Source organism: Myxine glutinosa, chromosome 13, assembly GCF_964187855.1.
Source record: "Myxine glutinosa chromosome 13, kmMyxGlut1.1, whole genome shotgun sequence".
Lineage (NCBI taxonomy): Eukaryota > Metazoa > Chordata > Myxini > Myxiniformes > Myxinidae > Myxine > Myxine glutinosa.
Window position 1 is genome coordinate 61,182,624 of NC_136273.1, and position 21,395 is coordinate 61,204,018.

Sequence of the window (21,395 nt, forward strand, 5' to 3'; positions counted from 1 at the left end):
TTTTCAAAAGTGAAAAAAGTTTACATTGTGTGATCAAATCCTGTACCTTGGAATGGATTTTACTAAATAAGTTACAATTGTAAAGTATTATCCACTGAAAGAATCCCGTCCAATAGTTGAAGGATAATTAATTTTAATGTTTTTGAATCAGGTGTGAAAATGCATCAGTGCGAACACCTGTGAAGGCAAACTCGGACCGTACCGCAGCACCTTGTTCAAACTGTTTCGCAAAGAGTCGGTGAGTTATCACCAACACTCTGAACATATTACAAATTCCTACCCAAATCATATTCAGTCAAACAACACAACAAGCTTCACCAGCCGGTTCGTGAAAGACTTGGGCCAAGAACGGTCTCTGACCAACCCCACAAGAAGGCGGGAACAACAGGGGCTGGTGAAGCAGGGGGAGGACACATACCGTGTGTATATATTTATATCCTTCAACACTTAAACTATCCTTCAACGACAGCTCTCTATCAGGAAAAAGCAAAACAAAGTTCTAATTTCGAGAGGGAAACAATCTGAAGTTTTGATCTCCACAACCCCATTGCAGACCCACAAGGTCACAGAATTATTTCCAACACAGGAACAAACTCCAGGCAGGTGGGACACGAACTCTTAAGGATACCATGGTGAAGGCACACGTACCTTAGCCAAGGTGAGTACCTTACGAACAGATCATTTCATTCTCTGCTCTGATATACTGCTTTATGCTAATCATCTTGCATGTGGTTATTGCAATGTACTGGATTTTAAATCAATGCTAAATTGGAATACTTATTCCTCGTGTGTGTGTGTGTGTGTGTGTGTGTGTGTGTGTGTGTGTGTGTGTGTGTGTGTGTGTGTGTGTGTGTGTGTGTATATGTGTATATGTGTATATGTGTATGTGTATGTGTATGTACGCATGTACGTATGTATGTATATATATACGTACTGCAACGTAAATTACGTACTCCTAGATGGCTCCTCCGGAGTTTGGCAGGCAAGGCGTACGTACGTGGCGTTGACGTCACTGCGTGCGCTCATTAGGTTGGAGCAAAAGAATTATATTCTGATATATATATATATATATATATATATATATATATATATATATATATATATATATATATATATATATATATATATACAACAACAACAGGCATTTTAAGGCCATTTTCCCTGCTAGAGCGGGGGTTAGCCTTGCGGTCCCCATGACAATCTTCTCCATTTTGCCCTATTTTCTGCATCTCCCCTGGTTAACCCCCTTGCCCGCATTTCTTCTTCCACCATCTTTAGCCAAGTCTTTCTCGGTCTTCCCCGTCCTCTACTTTCTTCTACATTCATTTCCATCACTCTTCTCAACCAGTCACTTTCATCCTTCCTCAACACATGACCAAACCATCTCAACCTGTTCCTCTTCACAGCATCAATCACAGGCTCAATTCCCATCATCTTTCGCAATTCATCATTTGTCTTCCTCTCTCTCAACGATACTCCGCACATCCACCGAACCATTCGCATTTCCACCCTTTCCAGCCTTCGTTGCTGCTCTACGTTCATTATCCATGTCTCACTCCCATAAATCATAACACTTCTCACACATGCAGCATACACCTTTCCCTTCACCTTCAGCGACACTCCCCTCCTCATCAGCACGCCACTCAGTTCCCGAAACTTCTTCCATGCACATCTCACTCTAGCAACCGTTGCCGAGTCTGATCCACCTTCTCCATATATATATAATTATATATATACGTACATATATACATATATACACACACACACACATATATATATATATATATTATATATATATATATATATATATATATATTATATATATATATATAAATAAAGTTATTCTTCATCCGTTCTTCTATATTACGTTATATGATGCACATTTACATCGAGAGAGTTGGTGTCTTACCCCCACCCTGAACCCACTACCCTGTAGGTTTGAAAATGTTTTCTTGCATCTCCATTTGCCAAGAGGATTTAATGTACTATTTGTATTTTCTGAAAAAAAATTAAACAGTTTTAATACATGGTATAAACAAATGTTGTATACGCAGCTAAAACCGTGCCCTTGGACTTTTGACTCACCCTGTAGGTATCTGCTGATTATACACTGTCAGGCTTTGTTGATTCAGATTTCCATTGGCTTTGTTTGGGTCGAGTGTTAAATTTTATTCGTAAGGTTTAATCAAGCCCGTATGTGCCTCCCTAAAAAAAATAGCGTTACGTAATTTTTGAATGGCCTCATATTGGGGTTAAGCAATCCGTGACCGTATGACGAATCAGCTCGTTCTGATATAACCGTGCACCGTGGCGGAGGGTGACACGGTGAGAGGTGTCGAGTTCATTTTTACGGTGTCGCCCGTCGGACAATGCCCTATAGAACAGCGTTTGTCTGTCTGTCCGTATGCATGCTCCCACAAATGTACACCAATTAGAGCTGAGGATCTGGTCACATGACGGGGCAGCATCTATAGGAACCATTACAGTTGCATATTTTACAAAAAGGAAATATAATAACCTTCTGTGGAACATTTTGTGGTCCCAGCAGGTGTCGTAAGGTAGGTAGGAGGTTTCAAAAATTCGTCAATAAAATTATGATTTTGAAATTTGATCGACACGGACCTTGCTCCCGAATGTGGACGTGAACAGATGGATGGCGGTTCGCTGGTTTGATAAAATCTCCATACAATCGTGATTTTACATATTTTCATATACTATTACTGTAGTATTGATTTATGATTGGAATGATGAATGATGCTGTTTGGAATGAAAATATAGGGATATTGAGTTCAAAGCAGAATGAGGAAATGACGTAAGGGTTTCCATCCGTGATATTCGCGGATTCCCCATTTGCAGTTTCGCCATTGACTGGATGTATCAACATTCAGACCGGGTACGTTTTTACCCGTCATTCACAAACCTGCTGTCAATCAATGCCTGACGTTCGACTGAAGGTGACACAGGAATGTGGAATTTATTGGTTCATTGTTTGCCATTTTCCGTGTTTTTTTTACCCAAGTCATTCACGAATCGGCTGTCCATGTCTGAAGTCAAAAAAATTGATACTTACATTATTTACTAACTGATAACTGGTATCCCCATCTAGGTCATAATATCCTCTTCAACGAAAGTATCAAACAAGCCCGGCTACGCCGTTATTAGACTATCGGTCTTGTTTAATAGCGCATTAAATGGTGTTTCCCAATCGCTCTGTTCATCTTTTAATAATTACCTAAATGTTTGGCATCATCAACTACTCAGTAGGAGTTTGCATTTGTCTCATGAGCTTTCTTCATTTTCCCAACTCATAGAGCTGACCTATGACGTGGACCCCTCAGTCTTTGCCAAAACACGATCGCTGTGACGATGATGCGAACGTATGACGTCAAATAAATTAGCACGATATACTTTGTACAATCTGGAAAGGGGACACCGAGCAAGAGGAATCCGTGTCGGATGAGTTTGAAATATTAAGTTTAGTCTTTCCTACAAACCTGAGTCTTGTTTTGTTAAGTTTTCCGGTTCCACCTCCTTTAAAACAACTTCACTCTCCCACTATTTTTGCTTTGGTTTCAGACTTTTGGCTTTATAATACCCCGAAGGCCTGCTGGGGCTACCTGTATGAGAAGGACTGAGAATCTGAAGACAAGACTACAACATTCTCCTGAAACATTTGAGGAATTATAATCATCTGCTAATCTCACTGAATGTACCAGAACCAGCATGAAAAGACCATTCAGGTAAAGCCTCGTTATAAAAATGTAAGCAGTTTGGTAAGGCATGTCTGACAGGATGGGGTGCACAGGTGATTTGGTTTGAATCTCTCATTGGTGCTGCACATGGCGGAAGTTGCATCACAAAGTGCTTCGTCCCTCATTAAGGACACGAAAAAAATATCCACCATGATGATGCAAGGACATCTTGGAAGGTCAAGCGATTTTTGAGATTCCGCAATGGCAAAATTGAGCGATGACCAAAAAAACATATTTTTTTTCAGAGTGCCGTTCAACCTTGACCTTTAACCCAGAGGGTTATGACGTAAATCAAGAGTAAATGCTCCTTGCTCTAGGCTATTTAGAAAGAGCAATTTCATTCTGATCAGACAAACCTTAGTCAAGTTTTGGTGAAACGTATTAAAATGTCTAATTGGGTCATGACCTTAAATTAGGTCAAGGTAAAAAAAAAAAAAATTAAGTCAATACTGCGTACTCTCTATTCCCATTATTAATGCAAAATTTCATTCCAGAAGTTCCAGCTGCCATACCTCAGACATACCTCCGAAATTGGCAGAAAAAGGGGGGAAACCCTAAATGGTGGTTTAGTACTCCTCGGGGTGTAAGACCTCGACCTTTAACCTGGAGGGAGATGATTTAAATTAAACTTAAATGCGCCTTGATCTAGGCCATCTAGAGAGGGCCATTTTGTTCCGATTGTACAAGCCTTATGTTACATATTTATATGAATGTATGTGAATTACCATTCAGGTCTTTGCTTATCCGTGTGTAGTATATTAAGTTGTTGTGTAGTTGTTGTGGTTGGAGGGTCAGGAGCCCTTCTGAGGGAGTGGCCGGAAACGGAAGTGACCGGAAACGGAAGAAGAAAAGACACGAGGAAAAAGGACGAGGATTATTCTTCCTCGCCCCGCTCCGAAAAAAGGTGGGATCGACCTTGCGCTGCGTGAAACAGCGGCGTTCCGAAGCCTGTCTGGCGAGAGGAATTACCGGAACGTGTACCGGCCCGGTGGAGACGTCAAGTTGACGTGGGGCCGTGCATCGAACCCGTGTCTGGCCTCGTTCGCGGCACCGTCCAAACAGACGCGTGCGGGTCGCACGTTGGGGCCTAACGCGCCTTGCAAGCGGCGTGGGGTTTGGCTTGCTCTACCGTACCCGCTCCGCGTGGCCACGAGGGGCTGCAGCCACGGTGCCTGGTACGATACCTGCCCGGTGGAGAAACGTCCACCCGGGGTTCGTTCTACCGCCCGAGTGCGGTGACGGCGACCATCATCTTGGTCAGGAGGGGCCCAGAGACATTGTGCGGGACCGAGACCAAAAGAGTGTCGTGAGTACTCACCGGGACACACGTATATAAGATGGCCATCTTACTCATAGGAAAGTGCTTGTGAATTGGGAATTGTTGATGGTTGTATATGGTTGATTGCTCGGGGAAAATCTCCGTGGTTGTGTCATTGCAATTGTATGGTCATTCCCATTGAAATATATCCTTGAACGTCCGTTGTCTCCTGGGGTGAAATTCATATGGATTGCGTGGCGAAAGCGCATATATAATACAGCTTGCTGGCGGAGTTCCTCTCACGGTCCGGGGGTCACCGAGACCAGGTATTCACCGAGGGGACCACGTAACAGAATTGGGGGCTCGTCCAAATTACGATTTGCGGTTTCGCAATTGGGTCTACGTCCGGGATCTAAAATTGTATAAAATAATAAAATAATAATTTTTTATTAATTAAAAATTATTAATTAATTATTAATTGGTAATTTTTTTTTGAGAAATTGGGGTAAAGTCTTGGGTGAAGGTTAACAGGTGTTAACGATAGGCACCATGGCGTTTGTGGCACAGAACTTTGGGGTAACCCCGAGTGAGGCACAGTTCCGAGCGTTGCTAAAGTCGGACCTCTTGAAATTGGCCAAACATTTTAACTTGGAGGTCCGAACTAATTTGAGGAAGGCAGAGTTGCAGGCCACGGTGATACAATCTATGGTGGGATTAGGAACATGGGACGAGTTAGCCTGGGAGTGGCTACCCGAAGAACCAGAAGATGTTGAGCTCCGGAAACTGGAGTTGCAGTTACGGAGCCAGGAACGGATTAAAGAAGAAGAAAGGAAAGCAGAAAAGGAAAGAGCAGAAGAAGAAAGGAAAGCAGAAGAGAGGAGGGAAGAGAAACAAGCGGAGGAAAGGAGAGTGGAACGAGAACTCCAGGAAAGGTTAAAAGAAGAAGAAAGGAAAGCAGAAGCAGAGGAAAGGAGAGTGGAACGAGAACTTCAGGAAAGGTTAGAAGACAAAAAAGCAGAGGAAAGGAGAGCTGCAAGGGACCTCGAAGCAGAGGAGAGAAAAGCGGAAAGGGAATTAAAGGAACGTGACATGGAGCTTCAGCAAGAAATCAAATTCAAGGAGCTGGAGTTAATGAGAGAACGGGGAGAGGCACCACCCTTGCTGACGGGGTCGACACCTAACCAGAAAACCTGGGATGTGGGCAGACATGTGAGGCTGGTTCCACCGTTCAGTGAAAAAGAAGTCGCGAAATTTTTCCCACACTTTGAAAAAGTGGCTCGACAATTAAACTGGCCGGAGGAGGCCTGGACCATACTCGTGCAAAGTGTGCTGGTGGGGAAAGCTCAGGAAATTTCTTCGGCGCTACCAATGGACCAATGTGCAGATTATGAGGTACTGAAGAAGCACATCCTCAAGGCCTATGAGTTGGTTCCGGAAGCTTACAGGCAAAAATTCAGGAATGCCAGGAAGAGGGAGAGTGAGACCCATGTGGAGTTTGCCAGAGTGAAAGAAAACATGTTTGATCGGTGGTGTGAGTCAAAAGGAGTCGGGAAAGACTTCGAGACATTGCGGGACTTGATCCTGGTGGAGGAATTCCAGCAGTGTGTCCACGAGGACATCAAAGTGTACCTGCAGGAAAAGAAGGTACCAAAGTTGTGGGACGCAGCCACCATGGCAGATGATTATGCCTTAACCCACCGAATAGGGGTCCACGAACCTAACTCCTCGCCTAGATCTCCGCAGGGAAGGTGGGGAACAGCAGGTGCGGAGAACGACCATACATGGCGGCGGCCTCGAGATGATTATGGGGACAACTATGATACCCCACCGGTTCGAAATCAGAGGGATGCGGGCCCAAGACAAACTTATAGTTCGGGGGGCCCGAGGCAGACCCCGGGTTTTTCCTCCGGGCCTACTTGCGCGTTTTGCAAGAAACCTGGACACTTGATGTCCAGTTGTTACCTCATGAAAAGGGACAACCCAGAGCGGAGTCCGACTATTACGACTCCGAATGCGATGGCTAGCGTAAGAAATCGCCATCAAAAGGGTTACCAACCATTTATTTCAGAGGGGTTTGTGTCACTGGATGGAGCCTCGACTAACCGGAGACCGGTTAGGATATTGAGGGACACAGGGGCCCATCAATCTTTAATGCTTGAAGGCATTTTGCCATGGTCCGAGGAGACGGCAACGGGGGATAGTGTTCATTTACAGGGGATCGGGGGCGGTGTTAGTGCTCCCCTTCAGGTCATCCAGTTGGAGTCCGATTTGGTGTCAGGACCGGTCACCGTCGGTTTACAAGCCACGCTTCCTGTAGAGGGTGTATCTGTGGTTATCGGGAATGATTTGGCCGGGGGTCAAGTTTATGGTAACCTGAGGGTTGGTAAAGAGCCCAGCAGGGAGAATAACACCACACCAGCTCGGGATGGCGACAAAAGTGCCAAGTTATTTGTAGGGGGACTGAACTTCAAAACAGAGGAAGAAGTGCTGACCTCTGTCTTCAACAGATATGGGCCGCTGGTGGAAGTGCGGTTGGTAAGAGACTGGGAAACGCAACAGTCAAGAGGGTTCGGCTTTGTCACGTTTGCCAGCACAAAAGACGCCAGAGAGGCAGAGAAGCATTGGAATGGCAAGGATTTGGAGGGTCGGACCCTAACAGTAGGGAAGGCATTTCGTAGGCGTCGAGAGGTCTACAGGAGAGGACAACTGGGCGGTAGTTTTGGTAGTGGCCGAGAAGGAGACCGCTATTCATGGGACTACAGGGACCAGTGGTCCCACCCTAATTATTAGGGAAGTTCTGAGAAGTTGAAGCACTGAAGGCGGCGGAGCCGCCGAGCCAAGATTCCTACACGAATTAACCGTGAACGCCGTTCCTAAAGGCGTCCATGTAGTGAACTTTCATGCACGGACTAACCGTGAACTCCACGTTCCTCAAGGCGCCCATGTAGAGAACTTTCCTGCACGGACTAACCGTGAACTCCGCGTTCCTAAAGGCATCCATGTAGTGAATACTCGGCTTGGCCTCCCGGAAAAAGTGCTATCGAGTGGCTTAACTTTGGATCTTTGATCAACCCCTTAACCTTCATTCCCAAGAAACTGACGGTCAAAGTCAGAGGGTCATGAGATGGAGTTTGATTTGGCAGGGACAATGTCGTTGTTGGTACTTAGTCCAGAGGGAGTAATCTGGAGGGGTTGTGGTGAAATTTTGGTTGCTTTATTTTTAAGTGATAACTGTGCCCGGGGGGAACGGATAATGTGGGGGGGGTTGAGTTATCTGGTTTGTTTCTCCAAATTGGCCGGCAAAGAAAGTTTTCGCTGGGTTCAAACTTTCTTTCTTGAAGGGGGGGAGTGTTACATATTTATATGAATGTATGTGAATTACCATTCAGGTCTTTGCTTATCCGTGTGTAGTATATTAAGTTGTTGTGTAGTTGTTGTGGTTGGAGGGTCAGGAGCCCTTCTGAGGGAGTGGCCGGAAACGGAAGTGACCGGAAACGGAAGAAGAAAAGACACGAGGAAAAAGGACGAGGATTATTCTTCCTCGCCCCGCTCCGAAAAAAGGTGGGATCGACCTTGCGCTGCGTGAAACAGCGGCGTTCCGAAGCCTGTCTGGCGAGAGGAATTACCGGAACGTGTACCGGCCCGGTGGAGACGTCAAGTTGACGTGGGGCCGTGCATCGAACCCGCGTCTGGCCTCGTTCGCGGCACCGTCCAAACAGACGCGTGCGGGTCGCACGTTGGGGCCTAACGCGCCTTGCAAGCGGCGTGGGGTTTGGCTTGCTCTACCGTACCCGCTCCGCGTGGCCACGAGGGGCTGCAGCCACAGTGCCTGGTACGATACCTGCCCGGTGGAGAAACGTCCACCCGGGGTTCGTTCTACCGCCCGAGTGCGGTGACGGCGACCATCATCTTGGTCAGGAGGGGCCCAGAGACATTGTGCGGGACCGAGACCAAAAGGGTGTCGTGAGTACTCACCGGGACACACGTATATAAGATGGCCATCTTACTCATAGGAAAGTGCTTGTGAATTGGGAATTGTTGATGGTTGTATATGGTTGATTGCTCGGGGAAAATCTCCGTGGTTGTGTCATTGCAATTGTATGGTCATTCCCATTGAAATATATCCTTGAACGTCCGTTGTCTCCTGGGGTGAAATTCATATGGATTGCGTGGCGAAAGCGCATATATAATACAGCTTGCTGGCGGAGTTCCTCTCACGGTCCGGGGGTCACCGAGACCAGGTATTCACCGAGGGGACCACGTAACACTTAGTCCAGTTATAGTGAAAAATGTTAAAATGTCTATAATTAGGTCATGGACTTAAAAATTAGGTCAAGTTCAAAATTAATTTAAGTCATCCCCATATATATTTTTATTCCCATTATTGATGTGAACTTTCATTCTGAAAGTCCCAGCGGGCTCCGAGATACAGCTCGGAAATTTATACAGTTTGGAAACCCGGCGTGTTGTGAGAGCGCAGGAAGAAAAACAACCGACTAAATCATTTTTTAAATGGTGGTTTAGTACTCCCAGGAGTCGAAGAGCATCTTGGGAGGTCAAGCGGTGCCATTGAAAATTGGGGTTGCGAATTGCAAAAACAAACCCCATAACAGTAATGTCTTGCACGATCATATAGGGTGAGGCTTCATTATGAATTCCTGCCCAAATCACCTTTGGTGGAATATTCAACCTGGCCAGCCTGTTCGTGAAAGATTTAAGACATAACTTCCTTCCTCAGCCGACAATAAAGTGGCAATCTTCTTCTTTCATATGCAACATAAGGCGTATCATTGGCTGCGGGGTAGCATCAATGGCTGCAGGGAAACATCATTGGCTGCCGGGAAGCATCATTGGCTGCAGGGTAGCAACATTGGCTGCGGGGAACCATCATTGGCTGCAGGAAGCATCATTGGCTGCAGGGTAGCATCATTGGCTGCAGGGTAGCATCATTGGCTGCGGGGAACCATCATTGGCTGCAGGGTAGCATCATTGGCTGCAGGGTAGCATCATTGGCTGCGGGGAACCATCATTGGCTGCAGGGTAGCATCATTGGCTGCAGGGTAGCATCATTGGCTGCAGGGTAGCATCATTGGCTGCAGGGTAGCAACATTGGCTGCGGGGAACCTTCATTGGCTGCAGGAAGCATCATTGGCTGTGGGCTCGCATCATTGGCTGCGGAGAAACATCATAGGCTGCCGAAGAATCATTGGCTGTGGGGAACCATCCATGGCTGCAGTGTAGCATCATTGGCTGCAGGGTAGCATCATTGGCTGCAGGGTAGCATCATTGGCTGCAGGGTAGCATCATTGGCTGCAGGGTAGCATCATTGGCTGTGGTGAAGCATTATTGGCTGCGGGGAAGCATCATTGGCTGCAGGGTAGCATCATTGGCTGCAGGGTAGCATCATTGGCTGCGGGCTAGCATCATTGGCTGCGGAGAAACATCATTGGCTGCCGGGTAGAATCATTGGCTGTGAGGAAGCATCATTGGCTGCGGGGAAGCATCATTGGCTGCAGGGTAGCATCATTGGCTGCAGGGTAGCATCATTGGCTGTGGGGAAGCATCATTGGCTGCGGGGAAGCATCATTGGCTGCAGGGTAGCATCATTGGCTGCAGGGTAGCATCATTGCCTGCAGGGAAGTATCATTGGCTGCAGTGAAGCATCATTGGCTGCGGGGAACCATCCATAGCTGCAGGGTAGCATCATTGGCTGCAGGGTAGCATCATTGGCTGTGGGGAACCATCCATAGCTGCAGGGTAGCATCATTGGCTGCAGGGTAGCATCATTGGCTGCGGGGAAGCATCATTGGCTGCGGGGAACCATCATTGGCTGCAGGGTAGCATCATTGGCTGCAGGGTAGCATCATTGGCTGCGGGGAACCATCATTGGCTGCAGGGTAGCATCAATGGCTGCAGGGTAGCATCATTGGCTGCAGGGTAGCATCATTGGCTGCAGGGTAGCAACATTGGCTGCGGGGAACCATCATTGGCTGCAGGAAGCATCATTGGCTGTGGGCTCGCATCATTGGCTGCGGAGAAACATCATAGGCTGCCGAAGAATCATTGGCTGTGGGGAACCATCCATGGCTGCAGGGTAGCATCATTGGCTGCAGGGTAGCATCATTGGCTGCAGGGTAGCATCATTGGCTGCGGGGAAGCATCATTGGCTGTGGGGAAGCATTATTGGCTGCGGGGAAGCATCATTGGCTGCAGGGTAGCATCATTGGCTGCAGGGTAGCATCATTGGCTGCGGGCTAGCATCATTGGCTGCGGAGAAACATCATTGGCTGCCGGGTAGAATCATTGGCTGTGAGGAAGCATCATTGGCTGCGGGGAAGCATCATTGGCTGCAGGGTAGCATCATTGGCTGCAGGGTAGCATCATTGGCTGTGGGGAAGCATCATTGGCTGCGGGGAAGCATCATTGTCTGCAGGGTAGCATTATTGCCTGCAGGGAAGTATCATTGGCTGCAGTGAAGCATCATTGGCTGCGGGGAAGCATCAATGGCTGTGGGGAAGCATCATTTGGCTGCGGGATTGTATCATTCATTCACTGTGGGCACCGCTGTGATGTCGATGCAGTGCCCTTTGCTGGTTACTTAGAAATTTGTAATTTGATCATGGTGCCGGTGATAACTCGCCTGCCTAGTCTCCGCGAAGGACACCGTGGGATCTTTAACGTCTAGCAACTCAGTCCAGCAAACGAGACGCCCAGTTTAACGTCCATCCAAGGGAAACACCTGGGTCACAATTTGTAGGCCAATCTGGGTCGGGATTCAAACCCAGGCGAGACAGCTCAGAGGCAAAGTGTGACTGTGCGTACCTCTAGGTCAACCAGGTAGCCCTAAAGTAGGAATAACCGGGGCCGTCAAAGAAGTAGTAGAGGAGATGGACAAGATGTGACATTTTGTCATGAACCCCTGGATGTGACCACATGTACCAATGGTGCTTAAAACTCCCACTTTGACCACAGAGCGATGGTACGGACAGTGAGTGTCCCAGAGGAGAACATGGCGAGGCAACACTACTGGTTCATAACAACATCAAAAGGAAACCATGGAGGTCGGTCATCTCTGTCCTGAAATTTTCTGGGAATATTATTGATGTTGTATTTGCGGTCACGTGTCATCTGCATTTGTTTTGATCTGTACTCTCCCCTCCCCACAGGCTGGAATTTACTGACGCACGACCATACACCTCCTGCTGACTGTTTCCTGTTCCTTCTGAAAATGTTGGGTACACTCAGGGAATAGAGTGTGGTGGGTTTGCTGAGAGTTTGAGCTTGGGGAAGGTGGGGAAGTCTGATTGGTGGAGGTGAGGGGGTGGGTTCGCGTGGAGAGGTGACGTCAGGGGGCGGTTCAGTAGATAGTTACCTGGCTGTATAGTAAGGATTTGGGGGCAGAAGGTAAATATGAATAATTATTTTTAAAACCAGTTAAACATTTCCAAACCGATGTGTGATGTTTGGAATATAAATGGTTAAAATGGTGTTTACAGGTTGGCTGATAATTAATTAACCGGTTTATAGGAGAATGAGTTTATTGAGTTTACCTGTACACCTGGAGTGTACACCTCATTCACCAGGTCGAAGATGCAAAATAACGGTGGAAAATAGACTTTGGTATTTTTTAAATTGAAAAGATTTAAAATATCTTTTTAAATTATATAGTATTTCTGACATAGTCGTATATTATGTTTTTAAGACATTTACAAATCCCCCAAAGATCTTTTTGAAACGTGTCAAGGAAGGTTCGATTCCCACCTGATTATAAACCGTCATTCCGGTGCTTCTCATTGGCTGGGTGTTCCATGGATGAGTGCATCGTCCCACAGAGGGCTCTTTAAGCCGGCTGTCCAGTTTGCTCGCTTTTGACGGTGTATGTTGAAATCGCACAGGGTTAACCACAGGAAATAACACAGGGTTAACCACCCGCAAATAAGCACAGGTTAACCACGCAAAATAAACACAGCGTTACAACCCGAGAATAAGCACAGGTTAACCACACTAAATAAATACAGGGTTAACCACCCGAGAATAAGCACAGGTTAACCACACGCAAATAAGCACAGGTTAACCACGCAAAATAAACACAGCGTTACAACCCGAGAATAAGCACAGGTTAACCACACTAAATAAATACAGGGTTAACCACCCGAGAATAAGCACGGGTTAACCACATTAAAGAAATACAGGTTAACCACCCGAGAATAAGCACAGGTTAACCACACGCAAATAAGCACAGGTTAACCACGCAAAATAAACACAGCGTTACAACCCGAGAATAAGCACAGGTTAACCACACTAAATAAATACAGGGTTAACCACCCGAGAATAAGCACAGGTTAACCACACGCAAATAAGCACAGGTTAACCACGCAAAATAAACACAGCGTTACAACCCGAGAATAAGCACAGGTTAACCACACTAAATAAATACAGGGTTAACCACCCGAGAATAAGCACAGGTTAACCACACGCAAATAAGCACAGGTTAACCACGCAAAATAAACACAGCGTTACAACCCGAGAATAAGCACAGGTTAACCACACTAAATAAATACAGGGTTAACCACCCGAGAATAAGCACAGGTTAACCACACGCAAATAAGCACAGGTTAACCACGCAAAATAAACACAGCGTTACAACCCGAGAATAAGCACAGGTTAACCACATTAAATAAATACAGGGTTAACCACCCGAGAATGAACGCAGGGTTGACCACTTACAAATTAGCACAGGGCTGGCCACCCGAGAATAAGCACAGGGTTGGCCACCAGAGAATGAACACAGGGTGGACCACTTACAAATTAGCACAGGGTTGGCCACCCGAGAATAAGCACAGGGTTGGCCACCAGAGAATGAACACAGGGTTGACCACTTATAAATTAGCACAGGGTTGGCCACCAGAGAATGAACACAGGGTGGACCACTTACAAATTAGCACAGGGTTGGCCACCCGAGAATAAGCACAGGGTTGGCCACCAGAGAATGAACACAGGGTGGACCACTTACAAATTAGCACAGGGTTGGCCACCCGAGAATAAGCACAGGGTTGGCCACCAGAGAATGAACACAGGTGGACCACTTATAAATGAGCACAGGGTTGGCCACCCGAGAATAAGCACAGGGTTGGCCACCAGAGAATGAACACAGGGTTGGCCACCAGAGAATGAACACAGGGTTGGCCACCAGAGAATGAACACAGGGTTGACCACTTATAAATTAGCACAGGGTTGGCCATCTGAGAATGAACACAGGGTTGACCACTTATAAATTAGCACAGGGTTGGCCACCCGAGAATAAGCACAGGGTTGGCCACCAGAGAATGAACACAGGGTGGACCACTTATAAATTAGCACAGGGTTGGCCACCAGAGAATGAACACAGGTTTAACCACCAGAGAACAAGCACAGGTTTAACCACCTGAGAACAAGCACAGGTTTAACCACCCGAGAATAAGCACAGGTTTAACCACCCGAGAATAAGCACAGGGTTAACCACCCGAGAATAAGCACAGGTTTAACCACCCGAGAATAAGCACAGGGTTGGCCACCAGAGAATGAACACAGAGTGGACCACTTATAAATTAGCACAGGGTTGGCCACCAGAGAATGAACACAGGGTTGACCACTTATAAATTAGCACAGGGTTGGCCACCCGAGAATAAGCACAGGGTTGGCCACCTGAGAACAAGCACAGGTTTAACCACCCGAGAATAAGCACAGGTTTAACCACCCGAGAATAAGCACAGGGTTCACCACTTATAAATTAGCACAGGGTTGGCCACCTGAGAACAAGCACAGGGTTGGCCACCCGAGAATAAGCACAGGTTTAACCATCTGAGAACAAGCACAGGGTTGGCCACCTGAGAATAAGCACAGGTTTAACCAGCAGAGAACAAGCACAGGGTTGGCCACCTGAGAATAAGCACAGGTTTAACCAGCAGAGAACAAGCACAGGGTTGGCCACCTGAGAACAAGCACAGGGTTGGCCACCCGAGAATAAGCACAGGTTTAACCAGCAGAGAACAAGCACAGGGTTGGCCACCTGAGAATAAGCACAGGTTTAACCAGCAGAGAACAAGCACAGGGTTGGCCACCTGAGAATAAGGACAGGTTTAACCACCAGAGAACAAGCACAGGTTTAACCACTCGAGAATAAGCACAGGTTTAACCACCCGAGAATAAGCACAGGATTGGCCACCTGAGAATAAGCACAGGTTTAACCACCCGGGAATAAGCACAGGGTTCACCACTTATAAATTAGCACAGGGTTGGCCACCTGAGAATAAGGACAGGTTTAACCACCAGAGAATAAGCACAGGGTTGGCCACCTGAGAACAAGCACAGGGTTGGTCACCTGAGAATAAGGACAGGTTTAACCACCAGAGAATAAGCACAGGGTTGGCCACCTGAGAACAAGCACAGGGTTGGTCACCTGAGAATTAGCACAAGGTTGGCCACCTGAGAACAAGCACAGGGTTGGCCACCTGAGAACAAGCACAGGGTTGGCCACCTGAGAATAAGCACAGGTTTAACCAGCAGAGAACAAGCACAGGGTTGGCCACCTGAGAATAAGCACAGGTTTAAACACCTGGGAATAAGCACAGGGTTGGCCATCTGAGAATGAACACAGGGTTCACCACTTATAAATTAGCACAGGGTTGGCCACCTGAGAACAAGCACAGGGTTGGCCACCTGAGAACAAGCACAGGGTTGGCCACCTGAGAATAAGCACAGGTTTAACCACCTGAGAACAAGCACAGGGTTGGCCACCTGAGAATAAGCACAGGGTTGGCCACCCGAGAATAAGCACAGGTTTAACCACCTGAGAATAAGCACAGGTTTAACCACCTGAGAACAAGCACAGGGTTGGCCACCTGAGAACAAGCACAGGTTTAACCACCCGAGAATAAGCACAGGTTTAACCAGCAGAGAACAAGCACAGGGTTGGCCACCTGAGAATAAGGACAGGTTTAACCACCCGAGAACAAGCACAGGGTTGGTCACCTGAGAACAAGCACAGGGTTGGCCACCTGAGAACAAGCACAGGGTTGGTCACCTGAGAATAAGGACAGGTTTAACCACCAGAGAATAAGCACAGGGTTGGCCACCTGAGAACAAGCACAGGGTTGGTCACCTGAGAATAAGGACAGGTTTAACCACCAGAGAATAAGCACAGGGTTGGCCACCTGAGAACAAGCACAGGGTTGGCCACCTGAGAATTAGCACAGGGTTGGCCACCAGAGAACAAGCAAGGGTTGGCCACCTGAGAACAAGCACAGGGTTGGCCACCTGAGAACAAGCACAGGGTTGGCCACCTGAGAATAAGCACAGGTTTAACCAGCAGAGAACAAGCACAGGGTTGACCACCTGTGAACAAGCACAGGATTGACCACTACCATAAGCACAAAGTTAATTACACAAGAATAAGCACAGGTTTACCAGCAGAGAACAAGCACAGGGTTGACCACCTGTGAACAAGCACAGGGTTGACCACTACCATAAGCACAAAGTTAATTACACAAGAATAAGCACAGTTAACCATCCAATAATAAGCACCTGTCGGGTTAACCTCCCGGGTAAAGGACACCTGTCAAAACAACAATAATAAGCACCTGTAGGTTTAACCTCCCGAGAAAAGGAACCTGTCAAAACAACATGCTAGCAAACTGGACACCTGGCGGAATGTGCATTCAAAGGAGGGCGCAGTTTGTGATGCAGCACCTTGTCTGCGAAGCACCAGTGGAGCAGTTTATAGTCAGGCCGGGAATCAAACCCAGACAAGACAGATTAAAGGGTGTGTATGTGTGTGTGTATGTGTGTGTGTGTGTATATGTGTATGTGTGTGTATATGTGTGTGTGTGTGTGTGTGTCGTTGTTTGTTGTCTCCATATGCGGGTTTCAGAAGGTGGAACGGAGCCTGCCAGGTCTCGAAGTATCCACCTCCGTTGTGTGTGTTTGTGTGTTTGTTTTATGTCTTGTAAAGTGTTATTGCTGGACATTTGTGAGCATCTCCTTGTCCAGAGATCCTTTTGAAGACCCATCATATATCAGGTGAGGGTTAGGGTTAGGGATGGAATTTTGGTGGATTGGGGGAGTCCAATGTGATTTTAGGTGATCCGCCTCTATTGAGGTAGACACAGACAGGTAGGGAGAGGTTGTTAAAGATTCTATATGATCTGGTCACTATATGCACTTTACCCAGTCAGCCCGTGAAGCTGATCCTGGGACACGCTCGCCACGTCTTGCCACAGAGATCGTGCTTTGCTATAAGATTTAAAAGACAATCTTAAATCTCTTCAATTACTTGCTCTAATTACTCTTAATCTACAAAAACAAGTGTACAGCTGTTTCAACAACAGTAAGACAAACAGACGACGTAAGTAAACGTAAAAAGAACCTTTCATTGCAGCACAAAGTTTGTCGTCAGGTTGCGTCGCTCCAGACGTCGTCATATTTGTTGCCATGGTGATGCTGCAATTGTTGCAACTCCATCGATGTAACAGCAAACAAAACTTTCTCAAACAATTTTTTCACGTCTTATATGCCCAGAGTTTTCTAGTTCCCCTGATAATTAATCCTTCATCTTCATACTCCTCAGACGATTAAGGGAAGGTGTTGAATTTCTGGAGTCAAAATAAACAAATATTTAGATGTTCGTGAACCAGAATGTCCTGATGATTTTCCCTTCGTAGCGACCCGAGAATATGTACTCTTCTTTTTCAATCATCTGCAAATGTTATTGGCTGCTTCCAATTGTGTTCTTTTTCTTTTCTAGCTGTTAGACTAACATGGAATTACTCTGAAACCGTAGATTTTACATGAAGCGGCGATAGAGCCGAACGTAGACCCTCTCGATTGGCACCAAGGAGGCTTTTCTTTGTTTGTGACCTTTTGTGTGTGACATCATTAGTTTTTATTATTCCAAATAACTAATGGGTCAGTGCCATATCAGAGCATATGCATTGCCTTAGCCAGTGGTGTGGTTGGTATAAGAGAGAGAGAGAGAGAGAGAGAGAGAGAGAGAGAGAGAGAGAGAGAGAGGTAGAGGTAGAGGTAGAGGTAGAGGTAGAGGTAGAGGGACAGAGAGATTGAGATTGAGATCTTCTGCCCGCACTTTGTATGAGACTTGTCCAGAGTGTCCTGAAGAAATCCTTGATAATTCTCAAGCTTTGCATCCTGTTGATGCTCCTAAATATATATATTTTTTGTTTAGATCTCCATGCATTTATCATTTAAATTGATCCATGCAAGGATCGAAGAAAAATTCCGAGTTATCGAGATTTTCCAGGACATTCTGCGAGCACGAGGAGTCTTTATCGACCGAGGAGGTCCGTGTCGCTTGGTCTTGCGGGCGACCCCACACCACCTTGGGATGAGAAGCGATGGCCGTGCAGAGGTCGCGCCACCAACACCTGTCCGTGTTTGGTCTCGGGTTTCAGATGCCATGTCAGTGTTAACATGCACTGGGCTGGAGAGCGTGTTCTGGACATGAAGCTAATGTGGAAATGTCTTTTTCACCAAACACATGAGGTCATTGTACATCAGTACTTTCAAAAGTGGTCAGATCAGTGAATCTGCACTTTATATATTTAATTAGAGGGATGTCCTGCTTTGTGCTAGTGAATTTGATGGAAATAAAGTCGATTTTGAAACTTGTGTTTCTTTCTTTTTATGCAGCTAAACATGATTCTTATTGGTAACCGATGTCACCCCAAGTTGGCTAATCAAACACCAAGATTTACACTTTTGGGAAGGATGAGGCATGATCTTTATGTGGGTGTTGTGTGTGGAGAGAAAGGTGAAGATGTGAGATTGATAGAGATAGACAGATAGATAAATAATTCCTTCATCTTGTTGAGTGCCTGATTTAATGACTATACAAGTTCCTTGGCTGTAGTCACCCTCCATTGATGAAGTTTCGACTATTTTAGCCCAGAACCTCTTTGAACAGTGGGTCCACCACCTAAATAAGTTGTGTCTGTAGGTCCTCCGATAGTTCAATTGAATGTTATATTTTGAACACGAATTGGAGCATGAATCGGAAAACGAACCTGTCGTTTAACATGAATTTGGCTCTGAATTTGTCCCAATCGCACATGCGGAGAGAGGAGTGAGATAATATTTTACTTTGTCTGTCTGTCTGTCTGGCAGTCAAACAAAATTTCAAATCATTCCAACAGGAAACGCACTGTTTTTAAGGATGTCAAACAGGACGCAAACACCAGGCGCATATTAGATAGGATGGTGTATACGACACTACTACATGTCTTAAACTTGTGGGGTTTTTTCCCCACAACCGTTAAAATTTTTGTTTTATTTCAATGTGTATTTCTTTTCATTTTTTTATTTCCTTTCCTGGGAAAACCACAATTCCAATCTGGCTTCCAAAGCCAGTTGCCGACTGGGTATCCTCCATCATGCAAAGTCCTTTCTGGGCACTTCTGAGCTCCTCACGACATACAAAGCTTTCATCCGCAGCTCAATGGAGTACTGCTCTCCCCTCTGGGCTGGTGCACCTGCCTCACACCTAGCTCGGCTTCACGGGGTTGAAACCAAAGCTTTGAGAATCATTGGAATCTCCCGCAATGAAGATGATTCTGAGGGCCTTTCACTCGCTCACCACAGGCAGGTTGGTGGTCTTTCTGTCTTCTACCGACTCCTCTCCGGCCTAGCTCCCCCTGTTCTGTCTGTACTCTGTCCCCCAAAGATTTCTACAGGTCGCACAGGATCTGCCAGCAACCATCTTCTGGTGAAATTACCAAAATCAAGACTCTCTGCTCACCTTCACTCTTTCATTCCTTTTTTCTCCCACCTCTGGAATAAACTCCCTCACTCTCTTCAATCCCACTCCCTCCTCCAGGTCTTTAAAACAGCTGTTCACCACCATCTCTTATCTTTCCCAATCCAAAACCTTGATCTTTTCTACCCCCGCTAAAACACCACAAATCCACCTTTTTCAAATTCCGTTTTCTTTCCTGAAAGTCCCTGTCGTGTTCATCTTGTTTATCCCGTGTGCTCCGCCCCAGCCCTCTCCCTTCCACAGATGTCCCGATGTCCCTGTTCTCTACTGTTGTTGTGCTTTCTTCTCTCTTCCCCTCTTGTCTCCCACTCCCTTTATTAATTATATGTTCCATGTGTTAGCCCTTACACGAGCCTCGACTTAGTATACAAAAAAAAGAAAAATCAATTATTTAGTTGAACACTGTTGAACACAAATCGCCTTTTTGCCACTTTCAAAACCCTTCCGTTTAGCAGTTAAATAACTTATACATGTTAAATAAGGTGGTGTATAACACAGCATCTATGGTGCTAAACGTCCGGGATTTTTATACGACCTTTAAAATCATTATTTTATTTCAATTAAATGATATATCTGAACACTGCGCAGGGTAACGTCTTCTATGAACTCTCTAGTTACGTAAGCAAACAATGTACAATCTGAACCCCTTCCCTCTACTTATGCTTTTTACACGGCCATCCCCTGAGTCATACCTACTCCCACACTCAATTTATTTCTCTACCCACTCCCCCACACTTCCCTTTATCCCTTTTACCATCTTACCTTCTCTTCCATTTTTCAATATAGCTACCACCCCTTTCCATAACCCCATGTATGAAAACCAGAGCGTTCATAGAACACCTTACGTCACGTCATCTTTAGGTAAGGGTATTTTCCTCTTGCTTTGCGTTTTTGAGGACAATCTATATTCCATACGAGCTGCAATTCTGTCTGAATCTCGATATTTCCCACCACTGAGAGCACGGGCGGCAAGTTTTATTGGTCGTGATGACGTAAAATGGAGTAATATTTTGTCCTGCTAAACGGAAGGGTTTTTGAAAGTGCCAAAAGGTGATTTGTGTCCCACGGTGTGTGTTGAAGTGTATAATTCAGGTGAAATAAAATAAAGGTTTAACGGCTGTAGAAAAATAAAAAATTCCGGAAGTATACCACCGTTGCTGCAGCGTCTTTTACACCACCTCATTTAACACGTTACATTAGTTCTTCGTGCCTGTTGTTTGTGTCATTTATGACATCCTTCAAAACAGAAAGTTTCCTGTTTGAAATGATTTTCAATTTTGCTTGAATAGCAGACAGGTCGACAGAGTAAAACAAAATCTCTTTGCGCATGCGCTCAGGATGAGATTCTGTCCAATTTGCCCAATTCATAGCCAATGTATCGCTAACCTGCAGGTTTGTGTTTCAATTCGTGTTCCTATTCGTGTTCTGCATGGTTCAAAATCTAAAATTCAATTGAAATCAAGTAGTTCCATCATCATATGCTAACGTCTGTGGACGGACAAAGTGAACCGATTGCTTAACCCTGCTTAATGTTGCTTAACGTGTGAGGTAATAAATAGATGGACCTGGATAGACCTGA

At 46.0% G+C, this 21,395-nt stretch overlaps 2 long non-coding RNA genes across 5 annotated transcripts; one reads left to right on the forward strand and one right to left on the reverse strand.

Annotated features, from left to right (window-relative positions):
- The first annotated feature begins 423 nt into the window (after nucleotides 1–423).
- LOC137438975 (uncharacterized) lies at nucleotides 424–18,668 on the forward strand. Of its 4 annotated transcripts, none has more exons than XR_013621230.1 (5): nucleotides 424–658; nucleotides 3,577–3,740; nucleotides 11,983–12,071; nucleotides 12,177–15,178; nucleotides 15,283–18,668. It is a non-coding gene; the product is annotated as an uncharacterized LOC137438975 (long non-coding RNA). The 4 variants fall into 4 exon arrangements; XR_013621228.1 differs by having other exon boundaries at nucleotides 12,177–14,087; nucleotides 14,217–18,668; XR_013621229.1 differs by having other exon boundaries at nucleotides 12,177–13,153; nucleotides 13,203–18,668.
- Nucleotides 13,588–20,179, reverse strand: LOC144888691 (uncharacterized). The gene is made up of 4 exons (XR_013621231.1): nucleotides 16,485–20,179; nucleotides 16,151–16,383; nucleotides 15,761–15,968; nucleotides 13,588–15,682 (listed from the first exon to the last, which is right to left on the reverse strand). It is a non-coding gene; the product is annotated as an uncharacterized LOC144888691 (long non-coding RNA).
- Between the last annotated feature and the right edge of the window lie 1,216 nt (nucleotides 20,180–21,395).